The 5495-nt window shown below is 33.9% G+C and overlaps 1 long non-coding RNA gene across 1 annotated transcript; it reads left to right on the plus strand.

The window, feature by feature from the left end:
* The first annotated feature begins 2373 nt into the window (after positions 1-2373).
* On the plus strand, positions 2374-5495 carry LOC125232391. Its single transcript, XR_007177740.1, has 5 exons — positions 2374-2421; positions 2727-2847; positions 3098-3167; positions 3624-3719; positions 5357-5495. It is a non-coding gene; the product is annotated as an uncharacterized LOC125232391 (long non-coding RNA).

Below are 5495 nucleotides of genomic sequence, written 5' to 3' on the forward strand. Positions count from 1 at the left end.
ATATGCCAACTAAGGTTGCAGGACCATCTAGGTACTTTAACCATATGAGACGTACGTCTCATTTACGTTCACCTACAATTATTATTATTATTATAATTTTTTTTTCCTCAAGTATGATGTCTGATCGCTAAGTGACTTTAATTTTTCTAACTCAAAAATTACTGCAGACTATAAAACTCCGTCTTGTTTGCTCAATAAAACTAGAATAGGGTAAATTAACTGGGGTTTTGAACACTTACATATATGTATTTTTCTTGATCGGCATTTTCTGTTCCATTCTTCTGTTTAGTGTGGCATAATATGGCACCACTAACAACATAATCATATTGAAAATCTTCAGTAACACATTGGTCCTATGAGCAGGTATGAGACCAGGCTCAAAAACTCTTACTCCTCCGTTAGTTGACATCAAAAGCCGGGTACTTCAACTCGAACGTCCCACGAAATATCTCAATGTTCACTTCATGTTTTTCGCGTCCAAACTGTTGCTAACTCTGTCTCCATGTACTCAAGTCTTGCACTATTGCACTAACACCTTTTTTAACTAACTAATTATGGCCTAAAACTAATTGAAATTACTATGTTTTCACTAACAGAGCTCTTCGTTTCAAAACGTAGTTAACTCTCACATTTCTCTACGTGTGATAATAAGACGTCACTAAAAATCACACATGCTCCTACACTATCAATTACACTAATTATTTGAAGCTACATAACACTATAATTTCAGTGAAATCGGTTTTCTTAAATAAAATTTAATAACTTCGCGCTCAGATTTTTTTTTCGTAAGGAACTGTCACTGTCAATATTGTCATCCTTAACCGTTTTTTTTTCTTTTACAATTGTCCTCATGGGCGTATTTTCATTGTAAACACACTAATGTGTTTTTAGTAGTCACAAACATTAAATCAACAAAACAATTATTTGATATCATAAATTTAGCCTATCATAATGTTTAAATATTTGACTAGTTATTAGAAATATATAATTGATTTTTTTTTTTCATAATTTAATGAAATCGAACGAAAACTATCGTGTAAATTTGTCAATGCGTAGGAAATCGCGTGTGCGCATCGGTTTACAAAAGTGTGACCACATTAAAAATATATTGTGAGATTCTTTAAGGATCTAACAGACGGTCGGACCGCACTTGTAAGGGGACATGTGTTAGGCCCTATTTACAAAATAGTTTGATGTGATTTAAGCAATAGAAAATTAAATTAACAAAATCTTTTGTATTTAAATACATCTATTGTATTAATTTTACTATAATGAAGTAGAGAAAAATGAAGTAAAGTTTTGTAAATGACAACACCGGACAATAAATTACTGAATTACTGAATATCTTTTGTCGAAAATTGTATGACCGATCAAGCGTACCAACTTAAAAACAATGATAATTTGTGTAATGTCACCGATAGAAAACCTTTTGGCGAAGATATATGTTATCTGTGGTTAAATTATTTTCTCTAATCTATGTCATGCTTACCGCTAATCCGCTTGTTCGCGAAAAAATGGCAGATCCGTTTTTGTTTTCTTTAGCTCATTATTAATTACGTGATCTACAATTAGAATTATTTAAATATCTGCTTTATTTTAATCGGCTTAAACAACCGACAGGCAATTCGGCGCCGACGCCGGTCATGAACCGTCCATATTCGCCATTTTGTCATTTAGCAAACTAAGAAAATGCAAACAAAACATTATTTGCCCTAAACACGCGTTACTTCTAAATAATTTTGTCGACAAAGTGAGCCTGTTTTATCAAATTGAACTCCGAACTGCAATTGCAATGTAATTTTCCGTTAGCGAAAGTGAGGTTACGAAATTGACATGACATTATTGTTGAAAAAAAAAAAACGTGAATGCAATGGACATGTGTTTTGTTGTGTTTCTCATCAAGATAATAGAAGAATTTAGTGCTCATACTCATGATCTAATGAGCAAACAGCCCATGTAAAGGATGTCTTAACGGGCCATGTCTCTACTAATAAAGTGAACAATTGCCTTCTCCAAAAGCAGCTTTGCAAGAAAGGTAAGCTTTTGTTTTATTATTTGATGTGTTTTCAAACAAGTCGTTGTTTTCGAAACCCGGCAGAACATACTTGCGAACTACAACGACTAGACCGAATATATATGGTGAAATGTTGCTTATTTCATTGTTCTGTCGTCAGATAAGTTAATGATTAGTAAATCTCCCACGTTACTTTCTGACTTTCACATTCCCTAAGAGGATCTAAATGTACGTGAAATAGGCCTAACTGTCAAAATAGATTTGTTACTTTCAATGAGGTTTATATGGTTGTTTGATTTTTCAGTCAACATCTAATTGGAACTCACAATGCCCGACACCTCCACACATCTGCCACTAATTCCATGGAAAACAATACCCACAGAAACTGAACATACCTTGGTTAACCGGTAAGCATTAAAATTATATCTTTGACTAATTTACTTGACCTAGGTCTCCTAACTGTACTTGGAACTTGTAATGTTGTTTCCGTTCCAACCAATAAAATTTCTCAAGCTTATGGATTATGGAAAGCAATATTTGTAGGACCTCAAATGAATGTCATGACATTTAAAAATAGGCATTGAAACTTGTCAAAACTTTAATTTTGTATTTTTGGATACTTAAATAAAATTATGTAGACTAAAAATCCAGACTTAGCATAGATTTTATTTCTGCTACATTGAGTTTAAACAATGTATGTATTAATTTTCAGTATATGAAATGGGTAACCATCCTCGAAGAACATCAACCAGCCGTCGGCAATGTGCAGGTGGACTGAGGAATTTTCTGGTGTGTCCTTTATGGACTATACTCCGTCTTAGCACAATTCCCAAGTAAGTACAAAAATTATCGCCACCAAAGGCTACTTTTAGACTTGATTAACCCTACTCAGTGAGTAAAACGACTCGGCAAGAAATTTTACATTAGTTAGAAACATGGATATGGTTGTTCTTTCTTTTTTTTTCTTAACCATGAATGGCCTAGATAAACATAAACAATCTTAATGATACGTATTTATAAATAAGATTCCTTAAACATACATACACCCTTTTTTAACTAATCTTTCAATATGTACAATTTCAGGTTTTACCCGAGAGGCCACGCTTCAGTTGGACCGTCTTCCATATATCTACTGACTTCATATAAATGAAAGGTACTTATGTTTTATTATAATAACATGTTCTAATTATTAAATTTAAAAGTGAACAGCTCATGGCATTAATAATATTATATTTAGAAAATTTAGTTGCGAGGGATAGCGATGACTATAGCGATGAAGTGAAAATTAAACTTATACTTACTTTATTGGCTAAGTAAACTCATTATTAACTTATTTATGTACTAACTCATGTAGATATGAACTGCAAAGCAGAGGTTCTCAAACTTTTTAATATTTTTTTTTCCTTTTGTAAATTTTGTAGTATGCGTTGTTTTTTCTGACACAATATTTCTCACGGGCGTGTCTTAGTTCCAAAATTAAGCGACGCGCCCCCGTGAGTAGATAACTGAAATAATATTGAACCCTATTTGGCAGAACCTTACTCTAAACAATACCCTTTTCTTACTCTTTCTATCTGAATATTCCTAATGTCTGACTATTTCCTTTCAGTGTACTAAGGACTCGCTGATTTGCACTACCAGCTCATGTTCAACGTTACTGAACAACAAAGTAATCCGACAATCAGACTGGACCCGGTCATGTTAGGTAAGTTTACATACTTACTGCATACCACATACTACATACTATTTCTGAACCTCAGTAAAATATGGTTTTATAATGATAATAGTGCTTATTATCTATGCCTACTTAACAGGAATATTACAAATTTCAATCAATTTTCATGATATTAATTAAGCAATTGTGACAATGATCAAGCAGTGGTGGAGTCAGGGTATGGCGAGGTACGACCTCCCAGATGCTGGTAATGCTAATATTTCGTAGGATATGTTTGACATGGTTGTAATGAAGTACAGTATGTTGGCATACTCCTGACTTGTGAAATATTGTATAAAAGCTGTGTACCCAATCTACCGAACATAATAATTGTATGGTTTTACACTTACTATTTTAGACTAGCCTACAGCTTATCATGTAAGATAACGAACTCATGTCATATGAAGCTATTGAAAATCTTGTTTATACATACATACTTATTTGTGTTACTACAGTAAAAATATATGCGTATAGAAAGTTGAAATTCGTACAGTGGATTTAATTTATTGAAATAATTGGCAGATATAGGCTATGGTGACCTCTCACCATCAAGAGGGACATATGCTTGTTTCCTACGGATGTAATATGAAAATATATGATGACTTATAAGCTAATGAACTAAATTAGTCCTAACATGATTAATACGTATAACCTAACAGACAGACATCTGTTCTTCTCACGGCTGCACTACAGTGACAATATTTGGTACAAACAATTTGCCAAATTATTGTATGATGTATGAAATCCTGTCAGCCAAATTTTAGATTATAGAGTTACAACTGAAATGCAAACAAACCATCCATCGAAGGAGGTACTGTCATAGTATAACATGCGTGTAGCTATTAGCAGCATTCATAGAAAAATGGCGGAATGCCACCTACAATTTTGTACTTCAGCGCGACAATAAATAATCGCGCCCCCATAAGCATTAGACTAGAGCCTATCTTCTAGTATTACTAGGTCTTAAATCTAGGGCTTAGGTATCCTGGATTATTTTAGGAAAATAACCTTACATCTAGACTGTAGTTATCCTGCCTATGAATGAAATTCTGTATAACAGGCGCCTACTAAGAATATACATATTAGTGTTCATGGACTATATAAGACAGCATCGAAGCTATCCGATCTCCGGTGTGAAGTGCAAACGTGATGTAAAGCTTTCAAAATAGCCCTGAAGATGGCAGAACCTGCTAAGAAAATGTACTGGGCATATAGAGAACTATTTGTTTTAACATGAAATTCTATTACTATTGTACATTGTGTACACACTTATGTTTCCAATTCCGGTCACGAGGTGGCAAACTCTTCTAAAGTGCTACAGCTCCGCGCTTCCTATTATTTTAGATACATAGGTATTTTCTATATAAGTACCTAGTATTTCCAGTACTTGCCCTGCCTATACAACAGCCATAAAACATACATTAAGACACAGAATAAATAATAGTACTACGCACAGGCGCAAGGGAACGTCAAGATGCGCCAATGCCAACAATTGCTACGTAGCAATGCAACCCGAATCGCCTATTGGGGACGATGTTTAACCACTACGACTATGAACTAATTTCCTAGAAATATTTTTTTGTCTTAGTTTACTACGCTACTTTAATTTTATTATTTTATTTTTTCAGAATCCAGAGGTAGGAAATGAACATACAATCGACTCCGCATCGATGCATGACCTCGCCCGGAACGCGGCAAGAATTAACAATGGAAGAAAATACTACAGACGTGTTTATTAACAATAAAGTTATTTTTGTTTTTATGAAA

Source organism: Leguminivora glycinivorella, chromosome 1, assembly GCF_023078275.1.
Source record: "Leguminivora glycinivorella isolate SPB_JAAS2020 chromosome 1, LegGlyc_1.1, whole genome shotgun sequence".
Classification (NCBI taxonomy): Eukaryota; Metazoa; Arthropoda; class Insecta; order Lepidoptera; family Tortricidae; genus Leguminivora; species Leguminivora glycinivorella.